The sequence below is a fragment of the Schistocerca cancellata genome, chromosome 2 (genome assembly GCF_023864275.1).
Source record: "Schistocerca cancellata isolate TAMUIC-IGC-003103 chromosome 2, iqSchCanc2.1, whole genome shotgun sequence".
Taxonomy (NCBI): domain Eukaryota; kingdom Metazoa; phylum Arthropoda; class Insecta; order Orthoptera; family Acrididae; genus Schistocerca; species Schistocerca cancellata.
In genome coordinates, this window is record NC_064627.1 from 368098591 (window position 1) to 368116734 (window position 18144).

Consider the following 18144-nt stretch of genomic DNA (forward strand, 5'->3'; position numbering starts at 1 on the left):
GGGCTTCCAAGGAGCCTCTGATAGTTCAAAAGCACCATGATGGCTGTGGACCAAGTTAGTATTACTGCAGACCATCTGTATCACTTTATGCTTGATGTCTTCTCTGATAGTGGTGGCATCACTTAGCAGGATAACTGTCCATTTCCCAAGGCAAGACCCTTGCTACGGTGATTTCGAGGAGCTTGTTAGTGAATTCATGTTGACAGCTTGGCCATAAATTTGGCTGAACTGAACCTGATAGAACACATCTGACATGCAGTCACGCACCAGCTCTGTGCCCACAAACCACCAGCCTCTATGTTATGGGAACTGCATAACCCATGTGTAGACATTTGGTGCCACACACCTAAGGAAACCTACTGAAGACTTGTCAAATCCATGCTATATTGCATTCCAAATATGGCATTACAGTAAAAAGGCTCCTTTAAAGTTAACTGGTTATCCAGGTTTAAACCTCCCTTGTTTTCAGTAAAGTACTCCATGTAAATGCTTGGCTTGGGCAATACAATACAAGAGTCCTGGATGAAATTGAGAACAGTAGAAATCCTCCTCTGCTGAGTCTTTCCTTCTCATCCCATCCAGTAAGTCTCCCCAGACCCACTGTTCTGGGTGACTTTCCAAAATTTTCCCCCTTTTCCTAGACCTCTCCAGTCATTTTCCTTCACCCCTCTTCCTTCCCCTTCAAACCCTTCTTCCTGAAGGAGCCACTGGCTCTGAAAGCTTGCCTAATTATAGCCTCCTTTTATGTGTGTGTTCTGCCACCACTTTGTGAGTAGATTTTTTTGTCTATCTAATTAACTTATTTTGAGAAGATATCCTTCAATTGATAAGTGAAAGAAGGAAATACAAAAATGTCTGGGAGAGGAAAGGAATACGACAATATAACTTCAAACTTCCAACACATTGTTTAAAACTTTATGCCCAAACGCCAGCGTATATGGTGTTAAAAATTTTCAATAAAATAAAAGGCAGTAATATATTTAAAATGGAGTTTGATTCACTGAAAAGATTGCTCTTTACTCTTCTGGTGGAAAAGTGTTATTATTCTGTCGATGAATTCATTGAGGACAGCTTCACAGTCTGAACACAGGGATTGTATTACATGTATTATTTTATGTACATGTGTAGCTGTAACTTAGAAATGTAAAATATAATGTAAACTTTTGTATTTCTCTTAAAAAAGTGAAAAAAGTTTCTTTTGTAAACCTTGACATGTCTCCTGTACATCAAATCAAATGATTTGAAAATTGTACGTAATGAGATGAATAAATCACATATCACAAAGAAAGTGTCACTTGAGGAAACCGTAAATTTCAAAAACTGTAAGGAGATGGAATGGCTGGTCATTATTTATCTTCTGTGGGAAAAATTCAAAGTACTGGCAATAGACAAACATAGAGGTAGAGAAAATTACTTGTGTTGACTTTTATGTGAGTTTATTGGCTGCACTTAGAATTTCGCCTCCTGAAGATGTATATTGGCCAGTCATTGTGTCGCCTTGTAATAACACATGCAATTTAAGTCATGTATAAATTAACTTAATAAAAATTGCAAGGAAGCTAAAACAAAATGGGTGCAGAAAAATTGTGAAGAAATTGAAAAATAAATGGCAGTTGAGAAGAGGGATTAGCAGTAGAAAATTAAAAAAAACTGTTAGATAATTTAAAAGGAAAGCTGTCAACAATTCAGAGCAGGTAGACAGGAACAGTACCCTGAGAGCCTCTACAAGGGGGATGAATTCTCCAGTAACATGGAAGAAGAAAAAATGGGCATTGATTCGGAGGACAGAGAGTATTTTATATTAGAGTCAGTTTTTGACAAAGTAGACCTGTAAGGAAACACGGCAGAACATGAGGAAGTGAAAGCCTAACAAATACTAAATTTGTGTGTACGATCTATTAGATTAGAGATGTGAAATGTTTTTTATTCATCTCATAATGTACGCAATTTCAGAATGTGTGTCTGATGTACAGGAGACATGTCAAGGTTACAATTTGCTTATTTAAAATTTTGTCACACTTACAATAATACTTTGTGGAGAATTTACTTACTTAAAATTAGTCAAGCTCACAGTATTTACATCTGCTATAACTATCAAATTTTTATTCCATTTTAGGGATCTGGCTCAAAGTATCATGCAACTTGCTTTTTAAAATATTTATCTTCATATTCATTATGTCACAACCTTTTATTGTGTTTCATTATGTCACACCCTTTTATTGTGTTGTGATTTTCATGGCTATATACTGAGGAGTCTGTGCACATAGTTTTACGTGATGAGAGGTGAACATAGTTTTCTTTATGTCTTGTGTCATATGAGTGTTCAGAATCAGACTTTCAGAAGAATATATTCCACACAATCTCAAGATTAGCAAGGGCAGTCAACTTGGCAGCTGATGCATCCAAGATGCTGATTAGAGGCACATACAGAAGAATGGAAAAGAAAATTAAGTTTATGTTAATGACACCAGTTTGGATTTAGGAAAGGTACTACAGAGGCAGTGCCAATGTTACACTTTATAATGGAAACAAGTCTATTAAAAATCAACACACTGCTATATGATTTGTCAAATGAGCAGAAGGATTCAACTTTGTAAAATGGTGCAAGATTTTTCAAATCCTCAGAAAAGTAGGTATATTCTATAGGGAAAGATGGATATTATACAATATGCACAAGACCAAGAGGATACTAATAAGAATTGAATATTAAGTGAAGAGTGCTCAGATTAAATAGAGCATACAGCAAAGCTGCAGTATTTCTCCTGTATTGTTTCTTTTATGTACAGAAGAAGCAATTAAAGAAATAAAAGAAAGATACAGTTGTGGAACTAATATTCAGAGTGAAAGGAAATCTATAATAAGATTCGCTGAGGACACTTCTGTCTTCTTTGTAAGTCAGGAAGAATTACAGGGTATGTTGAACGGAATAATAGTTTACCGAGTACACAATATGGATGGAAAGGAAACAAAAAAAAAGATGAACGTAATGAGGAGTAGCAGAAACTTGACATCGAAATTGGGGACAACATACCCGAAGTAAAAAAACACCGCTATCTTGGTAGAACAATAAGGTGTAACAAAAGCAAAGAGGGAAGAAATCCTCAAGCACAGGTATAGAGCATTTCCCCAAAAAGAAGTTTACTAGTATGAGGCTTGTTCAGATAGTAAGTGTACTGTGACCATAACAGGCTGTGGTCTTTTTGTTTTTTGAGATTTGGCTTCACTGAGTGGTAAAGGGGGATACCATGATCAGAGCAAGCATCGCTGAAACATCATAGTATGTAAACTCACATTGAAGTGTCCAGTTGTGTGTTTTCAATAAGAAATCCCACCAAGTGCGAGCCATGAGCTGCGATCCGTTTCCTACTTACGGAAAGAATGGCACCTACCAAAATTTTTTTGTGAATCAAAAGTTCTGCGGCTAAGGTGTTATGAACAGAAAGTGTGTGTAATTGGTGCAAGGAGTTTAGTGGAGGCAGAACAAATGTTCATGCTGAACATAGAAGTCAAAGACTGATGAATAGGTGAAAAAAAAAAAATCAAGGGAACTGTTCGTGAAGACTGCAGATTGACAGTGGATGAAATTTCCGCGATATTTCCACAACTCTCCAGCACTCTCTTATATGAGACACAGAAATGGTGGGATACTGGAAATCATGCTCAAGATGGGTCTCAAAATAGCTGACAGAACAGCACAAGAAAAATCGGGTTAATAGCAGCTGTGAGTTTGACGAATGACTTGAATTGGAAGGTGAGGATTTTCTGAGCTCTATTGTGTCTGGTGAAGAAACATGGTAGCTTATTATATGCCTAAGACAAAAAGACAGTAGTCACACCAATTCCCTATCAACCAAAAAATTCAAAAACAATATCAGGCAAAAACGTCAGGGCCTCAATGTTTTGGTACTGAAAAGCCATCATTTTGGTCGAATTTCTGGCTCAGGAGAAGACCATTAATCTCAGTGATTTTGTGAGACCCTAAAATCTCAAAAGGAGTGTTCGAAACAAAAGGAGGGGAGGGGAATGCTGACAAGAAGGATGTGCTTGTTGCATGAGGACATCCAGCCTTACACAGAATTAGCCACCAAGATGCTCTGGGTCTCATTCAGTTGGGATGTTTTCAACCCCCACCCCCTTTTTCCCCTGATTTGATGCCTTCAGATAATCGTCTTTTCCCTCTCTGAAGGCACACATGAGTGGAACTAATTTTCAACCGACAAGCAGGTGCAGAAAGAGGTTCTGAAGTGGGAGGAAGGAACTGGCAGCAGAGTTCTTTGAGGAGGGTATAAATAAGCTTGTGCCATGGCTCACCATATGCACAGAACAGGATGGCAATTATGTGGAAAAATAGTCAACAAGTGTATCAACAACATCTTTTTCTTTTTCACCAAATACACTTACTTTCTTAATATACCTCACATGAAACATAGGCCTTAATCTGAAAAAACAAACTTTTTGAAACGAACCTCTGGAGGATAGCATGGTTTGGTAGGGTAGGGTAGGGTAGGGTAGGGTACCACTGAATGAGCAAAAACTGGAACAGAAGGGATCAACACGTGTGTGTGAGATGTGTTTAGCATCATGCTGAAAATCAAGCAGACTAATGAGAAACAAAATTTTCTGCAGATATGGTGTGAAAGGTTACAACAGTTTTACTAGAGATCCATAGAGGGCAAAATTGGTATGATGACAGAAATTAGACTGTGAAGTGTGATAAAAAAGTAACAGGAAATTTTTTTAATTTCGCTCACCTTATTCATCCAATTTTCATACTTTTCTTAATCGTGTTAGTACACATGCTCTTCATGCATGTTTGCATTTTCAGCTGTTTGAGTGTTTAGTTTATTGTTGACAGACAAAAAGGTTATGCATCTTTTCAAGTGCTTGACAAATTTTTATTTTTGAAAAAGATAAATCAAAGAATGTGCATTAAATTTTGCTTAAAATGGAATAAAGTTCAGCACCACATTCAAAATGTTGACTTGGCTTTTGGTGAATGTACTGTGAGTAAGACAATGTTTTATGAGTTGTATAAATATTTCGGAGAGGGTCAAGAAGACACCAAAGACAGTAACTGCCCTGGATACCATAGCACATCAATTACTGACAACTATGTAGAAGTAGTACAGAAAATGGTTCTAGAAATTGCTGAATCACCATCAGAGGAGTTGCTGATGATGTCGGCATACCCTTTGGTTAATGCCAAGCAATTTTCATAGGTTCTAAGCACGAAATGTGAAGCAGCAAAGTTTGTTCTAGAATTGTTAAAATTTGACCAAAAACTGTGTTACATAAACATGGCTCAGAAACTGCCAAACGAAGTTGACAGCAAGGTTACAACAGGTGACAAAAATGAGGATACAGGTATGATATTGAAATAAGGCCAGATCACCCCAAGAGAAACTGCCTGAAGAGCTAAGACCAAAAAATTTCAAGTTCAATCACATGTGAAGGTTCTTCTCACTGTTTTTTTATTACAGTGAGATAGTGCATCATGAGTTCCTGCCTTATAGTCATATGGTCAATAAGGCATACTACCTGGAAGTTATATGCTATTTATCTGACGTAATCCAAAGAAAATGACCAGAATTGTGTCAAAATCACTTGTGGAAATTGCATCATGATAATGTTGCTGCTCACAACTCAATTTCTGTCTGATTTTTTAGTGCAAATCAAACCTGTTATGTTGCCTGGGCCACTGTATTCACCAAGCCCCACCCCACCCCCACCCCGTGACTTCTTGCTATTCTTGAGGCTGAAGAGAACCATAAAAAGATATTGTTTTGCCATCATTGACAAGATGAAAACAGAATCACTGAAGGAGCTGAACACCATAATGAAAAGTGAGTTCAAGAAGTGCTTCCAAGATTGTAAAAAGCCCTGGCATAAATATATGAGGCTCATTCAACAATTAAAGAGACTAATTGGTCTGGAGAAAAAAGCATTTATATTTACAAAAAAATACTTTTTCTACTTTTCAACATAATCCCTTTCAACATTTATGCACTTGTTCCAATTGGCTACAAGCTTTTTTATTCCAGCTGCAAAGAACTCTTTATCTTGATGTTTGAATCAATTTCCTCACAAACTTTTTCACGTCCTTGTCCTCATTGTCCTGGAACCTCTTCCCATGTAATGCCTCCTTCAGTGCACCAAAGAAATGGAAATCACTAGGTGCTAAATCAGGAATGTAAGGGGGATGAGGCAGTACTTCCCAGCCCATTTTGTCAATGGTTTCATCGGTTGGTTGAGCAATATGAGGACGTGTGTTGTCTTGCTGGAGAATCACACCTCTCCTCTTGAGATCCACGTCGTCTCTCTCTCTCATGACTGGCTTCACCTTGTTTAAAAGCAAATTCAAGTAGTACTGGCTGTTCATTGTACGCAGCTCTTCAAGATAGTCAGAAAAAACTGGACCTTCAGCATCCCAAAACACTGTCAACATGACTTTTCCTGCAGATGCTTGAGTTTTGAATTTTTTATTGACAGGTGAGATGGTGTGCTTCCACTCCATGCTTTGTCTTTTTGATTCTGGCTCATAATAGTGAACCCGAGTTTCATCACAAGTCAAAATTTTGTTGAGGTGCCCACCTTCTCTTTCGTAACATTTCTTTAGCTCTGTGCACATTCTCAACGTAATTTCCTTGTGTAGCCGCGTCAACTCCTTTGGGACCCATCTTGTACATGTTTTGTGGTACTTCAGATTCTTACAGGTAATGTTATTAACTGTACCAATACTAACTTGAACTTTATCAACTACCATTTCCACAGCCACATGGCGGTCAGCACAAATAATGTCATCAGTTCGACTTTCAAGTGATGGAGTTGAAACAGCAACTGGTTGGCCACAACGATGTTTGTCACGACCATTTTTGAACTGCTCGACTCAACTGTAAAAATTTGCACAATTCATACAACCTTCACCATGAACTTCAGACATTCTACAGTATATATTCACTTGGTTTCTCACCTTCAGCAAGTAAAAAACAAACAACAGAACGTTATTCAACTGATGTGGACATTTCAAGCAGACATGCCATCTTAAAATGTATTTTTGAGGTTATAAACAAAATAATGTTGATATATCAGCTGATCAGGGCTCATCCCAGTGATGCCAACTTAAAGCCATATAAGTACCAAACTTGTCCTACTAACAGTTTTTCCCCAGAGCAGTTTCTCTCTTTAATACTTGCTGAATACCTTTGTACCAGATTATAGAAACCAACTATAAACCCTAATGGAGATGAGGTCTACATACAAATTATTTTCGTGCCTTATATTCTGATTTTGTAAATTACAGCTAATCAGAAACAATTTTTATTATAAGCAACAAATACCCTTACAAAGAGTATACAAACTTGGAAATGAGTAGCATCCTACTCTTCCAAGTCAACACAATAAGGGAGCGTACTAGGTGTGAAACATGTTAAACTGAGCTTCTTGGTTAGTTTACTGTGTTCTTTCTTCAGTCACATTTTTCAGTTGGAACACAAAAATTTTACACACAGTGTTGCATCAGTACATGACAATAATGTGTATTTTTGGTGGCAGTGAGTTATTTGTGCTTTTTTGGAATTGAATAATATGAGATTAGCACAAACTGTCGCACTTTACCTTTTGAGCACAAGCAACCATCATGGTTTTTGAACAGACATTTAGTCATTGATGGATCTTTTATGTAGGTCAATCACAGGTTTATATATGCACTGAAGGAAAGAAACAGCACAGGTCAGTCACAGATGTCAATGTGGGTTGGAAAAATGTAATAGGAAATAAGTGAAAACAATTACAAATCAAACAATGGAAAATCCAAGATGGAATGTACAATATAATGAGAATGAAAGTTGCTATTCACCATATAGCGGAGATGCTGAGTCAAAGATAAGCACAACAAAATGATTTCACGCTTAAACCTTTCGGCCAATGGCCTTTGTCAACAATAGACACACACATACGCACACAAACACTCCCGCAAACGCAACATACACACAACTGCAGTCTCAGACAACTGAAATCACACTGGTCTGGCCAAAAGCTTTAAGTGTGAAAATCTTTTTGTTGTGCCTATCTGCGACTCAGCATCTCTGCTACATGGTGCGTAGCAACTTTCCTTCTCATAATACTGAAAACAATTACATGTAAATAATCACATTTATTAGCTAACTTAACATAACAAACAAAATAAATAATGGACGAGGCGCATTTAAGTGTTTGAGATCCTGTTTACATTATGATATAAAATAGATACAAGGTGTACAACTTTGCTTCTGCCTTTTGCCGAAAGGTGGCGACAACGGTCGGAAAAAAACAGATTGCAGATGTCAGGCAGTAAGCTTGGACCTCGGTCAACATAATCTCATTCAAACATTAGTTGATTTGTGTCTATCATAAAGCTGTTCTTGATTGAAAATGTCAGTTTACGTGCCTAATTCTCTTCATTTGCGGGAGGTGTTACTGTTTTGTTTTAATATGAAGAAACAATGGCTGAGTCTCATCGAATGGTCTCAGGTACGTATGGTAAGGATGCTATTAGTGTAAGAACATGTTGTGAGTGGTGTCAATGCTTCAAGAACGGTGATTTTAATGTCATAGACCGGCGTAGTGGTGGAAGAGAGAATGCTTTCGAAGATGCAAAATTGGAGACATTGCTGAGTGAAGATTCGCGTCAAACCCAAGAAGAATTGGTACAATTAATGGGAGTGACACAGCAAGCCATTTCAAAACATCTCAAGTCTATGGGCACAACTCAGAATGAAGGAACTTTGGTCCCATGTGAGCTGAAACCAAGAGATGTTGAACGGCATTCGTATGTTTGTGAACAGTTGCTTCAGAGGCAAAAAGGGTAGGGACTTCTGTGTTGCATTGTGACCGGGGACGAAAAATGGGTTCATTACCATAACCCTAAAAACAGAAAATCACAGTGATAACCCGGCCATGCTTCCAAGTTGACAGCCAAACCGAATATTCATGGCTCCAAGATCATGCTCTGCATTTGGTGGGACCAGCTCGGCGTCGTGTACTATGAAGTGTTAAAACAAAGTGAAACAATCAAAGGTGCTCATTATCAAACACAGTTAATGCATTTGAGCAGAGCATTAAAAGACAAATGGCCGCAATACAGCGAGAGGCACGATAAAGTGATTTTGCAGCACGACAACACTCGACCCCAAGTTGCAAAAGAGGTCAAAACGTACTTGGAAATGTTAAAACGGGATTTCCTACCCCACCCGCGTATTCTCCAGACATTGCTCCCTCTGACTATCACCTGTTTAGATCAATGGCGCATGCCCTGGCTGACCAACACTTTCGATCTCATGAAGAAGTCACAAATTTGTTCGATTTGTGGATCGCTTCAAAAGATGAACAATTTTTCCGACGCGGGAGTCATACACTGCCTGAAAGATGGGAGAAAGAAGTGGCCAGCGATGGAAAATACTTTGAATGATTCATATTTAACCAATTTGTTTCATTAAAGCCCCAAATGTTGTGTAAAAATGGCAGAAACAAAGTTGTACACCTTGTAGTATGTTGTATTGACATTTGTGGAAGTAGTTTCTAAAGACAGATGCAAAATGTAATAAAATATTAAAGTGCAAAATGTAGCTTTCCACAATGCTAAATTTGTACCTGTGAAGCATGTGTCATTTGAAGTTCAATGTGTATATGATTTCATAAACACAAGAATTAAGGTAATGAAGTACCCTCTTTCTTTGTATGTCTTAAGTTTCATTTCAATGTAAAAATATATATTTATGATTGTTAGTAATAAACCATCACACCAGGATATCAATGAGGTGTGGGACTGTGTGGATAATTTCTTGAAATGCTAAACCAAACCTGTAAGCTTTGCAGACAACTCTATGTCTTCTTGTTTTTTAATTACTTTAATGTCATCCATTTACTAATTACACAGATTTTTACATATTACTTACGCACTTGTACATAAACTTGCTTCAGTACTGACATCTACAGGTATATATTAATGGTTCACTATTCACAGCTCTGACATAAAATACTCACAGTGATGGCCATCAGCTACAAGACACATAAGAAATTGGTGCACAATAATATGCTACACTCTTTACAATGTCCCTGTTTTGTTACACATATCACAACGATTGCTGGCAAGTAATTCCATGTCCATATACTTCTCAAGTTTGCAGCTGAATGAAGTCATGTTGATACAATATTTAATAGACCACCTGTCTGTCATCTTCAGGTGAGATGCTGCTATTGTCGAGTCTTGCCAAATTGTGGTAAATTGGAACCGACACCCCTTCATATGCCAGCACAGATTACTTATCACATACAACAAGTGCCATGAATGTTGCTAACATCGGAAAAAATACTAGTGCTGCTGGTGGTGGAGAAGGCAAACAAAAACAATGTGTTGTCATAACTAACCATCGATATTTTCTGTCAATTGAGAACATCTTGATGTAATGCAAATCAGTGCATTGTTTCATCTTTTATTGGCCCCCCTCAGCTACGCAATGCTACACCAAGACCAGATATTTTGGTATGTTGTAATCTCGTGTGGCAGCAGTGCTCCACATGTCTGTTCTCAACCAACTGAATAATTTGACCAGTGTATGCTTTAACACAGTAGCATGGAATCTTATTTATGTACAAAAAAAAAAAAAAAAACCGCTTCCTTAGCCCCAGGTTATCTTAAACAGATCCAAAGAGGACATTAATCTTGGCTGACATACAAAATGCAGTCTCAATGTTAAAATTTCCTAAAATTATCCCTTTTTTAGTTCATACACTCCCAGTATATGGCAGGACAGCAACATGTGCTATCCAAGATTAATACGCTTTTAGGTTCTGTTAAAGACTATCTGGCACAAAGGAAGCTCAGTTTTTACAAGATTCCATGCAACTGTGGTAAAGTGTATAATACTGAAATTATTCATACTGCTGAGGAAAGTTGTGTGGATCACCTCCATACAATCACAACAAAATGGAAAAATCCTCATTGGTGGAGCATTGCTTAGCTAAGGCACACGATGAAACATGAGACAGGTGGTTGCTGACCCTTCTCATTACTGGGGCTGCGTTCTGAATGAAATTAGGTTGGCTGATATTCTTATTAACAGGAACAAGGGCTATCATCTGAGCAAGTCGTGGAACCTTGCACTGTCCTGTATTTAAAAAAATACTTAGTTGCAGAAGATTTTGATGATCAGTTAAGCAATGAGACACAGCAACAACTGTGTCTCACCTGAATATGACAATGGTTGGTAGGATGATTTTGGGGAGGGTATCAAACAGCAAGGTCATCAGTCCCAGTGGGTTAGGAAAGGGTGGGTAAGGCAGTCAGCCATGCCCTTTCAAAGGAAGCATCCTGGCATTTGCCTGAAGCGCTTTAGGAAAATCATGGAAAACCTAAATCAGGATGACTAGACACGGTTTTTGAACTGTTGTCCTCCTGAATGTGAGTCCAGTGTACTGATCACTGTGTCACCTCTCTCAGTGCAGATGGCAGCCAGATGGACTGTCGAAATACTGTGCCAACTTTACTTGAAGATCCAGCTGCAAACTAGAGAAGAGTATCATAAGTTATTCCATTGGGAAAGCTTATAAAGTAACAACTTCATGTCCCCACTCACAAAAGTTTCATGGAAAACCATATTTTAGCTATCTCTTCAGGAATTTTTTCAAGAGCTCTAAAAAAGAGGTGGGCTGGGAGGAGGGTAGTTCTTCTTTTACTCTACAATCCAGGAAATGCAGCTACAAGATGGTTGTTGACACGTAGATTTGGAATGGTGCTCTGTCATGCTGGAAAAGCATCTCATATACATGAAAGGGTATGTTTCCAGCAACTCAGCAATACACAAGTGTGTGGTCATTGTAATAGCAGAGAAGTGAACCAACAACAAACTCTGCTTAGAGGTAAACCTAAACCTTGACTGAGTTGTTGGCATTGTCTATCACTGAACAGTTCAATATAGGACATATGAGCCACAATGCGCAGGTGTGCATCAATTTGCTGTATCTACTTGAGCAATATACGCAAAAAAAAGTCTTATTCATAGGCCAAGTATATTCTACCACAAAATAGTTAACTTTCAGCTGATAAGTCATGATTGAAACTGAAGGGACTGCAGTGTTAATAAATAAGTTTAGGGCCACAGTTCCATATGATAGCTTCAGAGACCCACAAACCTGCCTCCAAATGTTCAGTAGCGTTTTGTGTTCCTTGGTTAACTATTGTACCCTGTTAAAATATTAACTGGTAAGCCCACTGCTGAAATGAATTAACACATAAAAGACAAGCCTTATGTCTAACTGTAAAAAATAAAAAAGAGCAAGGGAAATATCGGTTAACATCCTATCAACAGTGAATTCATTAGAGAGGGAATTTCTTACTTTCATTCTGGTGGACTACTAAGTTTCAAGGATTTTTTGATAAAGAACATAAAACATTGATCAACTATTGGCACACCAGTTGTTTACAGATAGTAAGGAGAACATAATAATTAAGTCAGATATGAATACCACTACACAAATACTTTTCGAGTCAAAGAATACGGTTACATAAATCTTGAAGAGCTACTGCACAGTTAACTGGGCCTTATAAATAGCAGTTGCAGCTATTAATTTATAAATACTGCAACACTATACCAGAAGTATTTCACAGTCTAAAAGTAGCTCAATATGAATTATTTAATTTTTGTGGTAGAGACATTTGGATGACAGTGGCAACAGCAAAAGTAGTTCCAGTATCCCAGTAAATTTTATGTATCAAGAAAATAAATGGAAGGAGGTAATTATTCCTTTGCCAGGAGAGAGGGATAGATTGGGAAGCTTAAAAAGGGAGGACAGATTACCCAGACCATAGGAGGAGTTCTGAAAGTTAGGATAGTGTGCATAATTTAAGTGTTTGTATTGGCAGAACAGATATTTCTCAATGTAAGAACTGGTCATCAATTCTCTCTCATTTTAGGTTTCTCAAGAGAATTTTCTTTTTGCATAAAGTAAATAGTTTGTTGCAAGATTGATGACCTATATTCACAAAAACTTGTGATGATACATAATTTACCTACACGCTCGCAATACTTTTATTCAGTGGACCAATATTTCCCTGTGGTGCACCATTTTCACTGCAGTGGACTGGACTTCTCCTGCTATTTCAGTCATGAGGCTGTAAATGCATGCAGGGTACAACACCAGTAGGGAGTGCCCACTGCAGTGGACTCTGTGCATTTCCAGCCTCAGGACTGATTGAAAAACCCACAGAAGCGACCATTGACAGCTGTCCACTGTAGTGGACACTACTATACACCAGAAGGGTATGAAAGTTGGCGTTTACTCAGCTGTTTATTTTGTATACATATTCTAGGTTTAGTTATTGATCGATTAACTACTCATCAAGTTGATGTTTATACATAGCCTATTCAAAAATTTGTCTGAATGATAATATGTTGTCCATCATATAATTCTGAATTAGGTTTATATACGTAGGCCACCGACACACCCTGTTCATCAGGACAGTGGACAGAAACTGAGGCCTACACAATTCATTCTTTTCTTTCTTCAAACCATCGCTGTAAGACTTGCTGTGCCTCCCCTCTTTCCACTCCTTGTATTTTTCATAGTTGATGTATGATATATGTAAACAATAAGCACTAAAAACTCATCCAAGATTTGTCTATTACACAATATATATTTTCTGGACCTACAGTACAGTTTTAGCTATTTATTGCATGCATTAAATATGGGTGAACATAGGTCTTGGGCTGAGCTATAGATCTGTCTGTTACCACAACATTTATTTCACTTCATGCTGTAACCTTCTAATCCATCTTACACCTTGGGTTATGCTACAGATCACTGTTACCACAAACAAGAGTTTGAGGGGGGACATTGCCACAATTGAATATATCATGACTGGCTGAGATGTTTTAATTCTTACAAGGGAAACTCCCATCATACCCCCTCAGATTTAGTGGTAATACAGCCCAGTGGATAGCCTGTCAAAAACTGAACACCGACAAGGCATGAAAATAGCAAGAAGCTGTACTGAAGTGTGAAAAAAAAAATAAATAAATAAATAAAAATAAAAACAGTGAACAGTCCAAGAACAAGAAGAGCAAACATGAAACAGCAAAGGCATAGTGGATAAGTGGTAATAGTGTTTGTCTGCCAAGTGGGCGAACCATCTTCAAAACTCCCTTGTCCTATTTATTTATTTTCACAACATTGTGAACTGTCCGTTCGGCCACTGAAATGTGTTCTCTTTCTGTAGTCTAGCCAGTTGTTATACTATACATTGGTTATGGAATACGAGTCATACGGAAAGAACACATTACTGTCACAAGTAAATGTGATAAATAGTGAGAGCAAGCGAGATACCACATCGACGTCTAACAAAAATGAAGGCAACAAACAGGTATGAACTATGTTACAACAAAGGAATTCAAGAGTCAAGACTTACAAAACAGAATGCAACTTCAAAAACATATGTTTTGAAATGAGCACTGAGAAGCTGTGTTACTGTGAAACTATTGCATTCATTTGTTGCAGCTTATGTGACAAACTACTATGTTTTCACCATTTCCTTGGAAGTGATCACATTCACATTCATACAAACACCTATAGCGGGCAAGGAGGCATATCTCACTCACCAGGCGTACAAATTAGGTCCGTTGATAAGAGATTCCTATCATATAACACATATACTGTCACTAATGCCATGTATGACACACCAGACATGTTTCCCAGTTAAGGATTTGGTCGATTTGTTGCCTTGTCATCAAAGCCACTTGCTTTCAGCAGCTAATAGAGTAGCTTTGCAGAATCAACTTTCATTACAGGTCCCTACCTTACACCAAGCTGTTGCTAACGGATGTCACCCTACGACACAGACAAAAATTTGAATTATGTGAATAGTGGAAAAAGAAAAAAAAGATGCGAGGGTGGTTCGAACACAGCTCACTCACTTAGCAGTCCAACACTGTACCCACTTAACTACAATGCCATTTGCTTACCCAGCTGCTCTATATTGCACTTCTTGTTCTTGGACCATTCACTGTTTCTAGTTTGCTTTTCTTCTTCTTCTTCTTCTTCTTCTTCTTCTTCTTCTTCACAGTCCAGTACACCTGCCTCCTGTTTCCGTGCTTGATCGGTTTTTAGTTTTTGTCGGGCTGTCCAATGAGCCCTTGTACCACTAAACCTGAGAGGTGTGTGATGATGAGTTTTCCTTGTTAGTACCATCTTTAGGGATGTTACTTTTGTTTGAAACTAGTTTCAGTGTGCACAGTTGTTGGAAAAGCCATTTGCTAGACCTTCTATCGTTCAGCACTTTCTATACTTATTGTACATTTTTGAGCAATGATTGCTGCTAAGAGTGAATTACTGACTTTGATGGTACAGTTTGAGAGATCTGATGCTGGACACAAGGTGTGTAACTATGTACTTTGGAGAGAAGTCATTTAGTTACACATTGTTCTATCTCAAGCCCATCATGGAAGTGAACCTCCACTAATGTGTAACAAGTAAAGATATACATTAATGAAAGACAAGCAGCTCACAGAAACATAATCTGTATACTGTACTAGCAATAAACCATCATTATACTCCTGAGTCTTAATCTCCCTGCTCTATACAACTTTCAGCCAATATTAGCTCTCCTATGAAATGTTATACAATTAGTAGTTCCTTTACAGTAGAGTTAAAATGAGATTGGCATATCAGTAATTGATACATTTCTTCTCTTCATTATTTTAATTTGCTCTATCTTAAACTTGTGTTGGTTGAAGCAGTAACTACAAAGTGGATTCCTTTTAGCACAAGTTTTAAGTGGCCACCCACCCTATCTCCTTCCCTACAACACATTTTACTCCAGAAAAGTTTCTCACTAATCTCTGAAGTAGGAACCTTTTGTTCTGGACGCTGTTATTGTCATGTGAATCCATTAGTAGTAGTGAGAGTTGTGCCTTATCAGGTAAACAATTTGTGAATTTAAGTACAAAATGTTTACAGTTCTTCATGTATGTGCAGTTTTACTCACTGCATGTCGCCAAAAATTAAATTTTACAATTGATTCTATTAACTGGACTATCTTAATCTTCCACAAAGAAAATAATTTCCAATAAACTAAATTTTATGGAGAAAGAAGCTATCTGCCACAAAGAATAAGAGCACATAAGAAAATACTACACACATGGCAATAAAGTCTTTAGCGCTGAGCTAAAGCTTTGTGGAAGAAGTAGATAAGAAAGATATCCAAAGGAGTAAAGGCTGCCACTAATATAGAGAATGTTAGGGACGCATACAACCTGAATGTGTCTCTAATTCGCATAAAAGTAATCTCTCTCACTCACTCACATATATGAAAACTAAACCTACTTCAAAAGGATAGCAAATAAGTTCTGAACAGGTCGTTTGCAAGGTCAGTGCTAAACATAGAAAGTAATTACAACACGGTATAGGGTTGCTCCACTGCAGCAATATGAAACACACACACGGTTACTGATATGCATGTCCCAAGAAATGTGACTCTCACCAAGAAATATCTCACAGATTGGAACAGTCAGTATCTTAACTACATAAAAGGGATTATATCGGAATAACAATAAAAAATGCTGACATAATTCAACCTTATAAGTAACAGTATTTTTTACAGTATCCTTTAATATACAGCTGTAAGCGCAATGGCGGGAACAAATTCTGACCCGTCAAGAGACTAGAGCCGGGGGCTGTGGAGATACAAAACAGAAGTAAAACTGTTCAAAATATGTTTTCCTTTACAATAACAGAAAGTTTAGGGCACATTACAAGTTTTGCCATGCATACGACTCGTCAGCTAGTGAACCACTTCAGAATAAACTGAACAGCAGCAATAAGGATTATAGATATTAATATCACAAGACGTTCGATAACTTCAAGCCAGTTTAAAATTTTCCCAAACTTACACTTCGCGTACTACGTAATTACAATCAACATATTCCTGACAGTTTCTCCAGTCACCCCCTTGGTTTTATCTATTTTATTTTTCTACGCACCGGCAGCAGACAACTCTACCAATTACTTTGAGACGGCAAAGGTACACAATCGCATCATAGATTATCCACTTGCTGCAGTAGCGATGCGCCTGATTGCTGGTCAGAGTAATGAGATCATTTTAAGATGTATCGTGAGAATTACTGCTCTAACACCACTGTTCTGATCTTTAGCAGTAGTTCTAACTAACTATAGCTGCAAGAATAAAGTTTGAGGCAAGTCAGCTTGGTTAATACCGTCTTGTGTGACTGTAATAAAAGTCTTATGAAGACCAAACGCATGTCGTTTTATAATAAAGAATCTCCAGTAGTCAAATTTTTTGCGTCTTATGCCATTCCTCATGTTCTTCTACACAAATGTAGACTATTTTAGCACACAGCACTACCTGTAACACTGAGGTTGGCAGCCCTGCAGCCAGGCGACTAGCGCGAGTATTGGTGTTCTCGTAAAGATAAGTTATTTTAGATTATAAAACGTATAGATTAGTACTGATTACGTGGTAAATAAGTGTATTAGTGTGCCGTTTAAGTGTACCATTAAAGGTTCCATTTTTCTTTACGTAATATAGCAGAAAACGCGAAAAGACCGTACAGTCGTATTTTCTGTTTACGTTCTGCTGCAGCAAATCTATAGAATTTCGTTTAGTTGTTCCTTGCTCTCTCCAGCAATTTAACTTAGCGTACCTCTTCATTATTTAACTAGCATTTCCAGAAAGTAGCGTAAAGTTTAACTTGTTGTTTCAGAAACTTTGCACTTTTGTTTTTGTTTACACACAGTTGCGTATAGGCCAAATTTGTGTAACAATATTTTCGTGTTTATCTGTAATTTAACTGACTTATTCTTAATCAACTATTTTGTTTATCATGAGTGAAAAGTGCTTGACTTGCCGTAGAATTGTTAGGTCGGGGCTTTGGTGTGATGGGTGCTGTAGTTTTTTCCATGTGGGTGACTGTAGTGGCATGGGAATAGGGGAAGTAAATGAGACTCATCAGTGGTTTTGTAGGATTTGTAGTAGAGATAGGAAGATACTGGAACAGGAGGGGAAAATTGCTGCCCTTCAGGCTGAGTTAGACAAAGCCAGGGGAGATCTTGACAGGTTAAGGAGGGAGAAGGGTAAAGAGAGGTGGGAAGTGGCAA

The 18144-nt window shown here is 37.9% G+C and overlaps 1 protein-coding gene across 3 annotated transcripts in view; it reads right to left on the minus strand.

Annotated features, from left to right (window-relative positions):
- LOC126161760 (mitochondrial import inner membrane translocase subunit Tim21) overlaps positions 1 to 17145 on the minus strand; it is a 52407-nt gene extending 35262 nt beyond the window's left edge. The window contains exons 1-2 of one of the 3 annotated variants that reach the window (XM_049917815.1): positions 16920 to 17055; positions 7615 to 7706 (exon numbers count right to left, since the gene is read on the minus strand). The gene's annotated coding sequence lies outside the window, so the exon portion shown is untranslated. Of the gene's footprint in view, positions 1 to 7614; positions 7707 to 16919 lie in introns of all 3 variants that reach the window. The other 2 variants (XM_049917814.1, XM_049917813.1) reach the window with 2 other exon arrangements.
- Between the last annotated feature and the right edge of the window lie 999 nt (positions 17146 to 18144).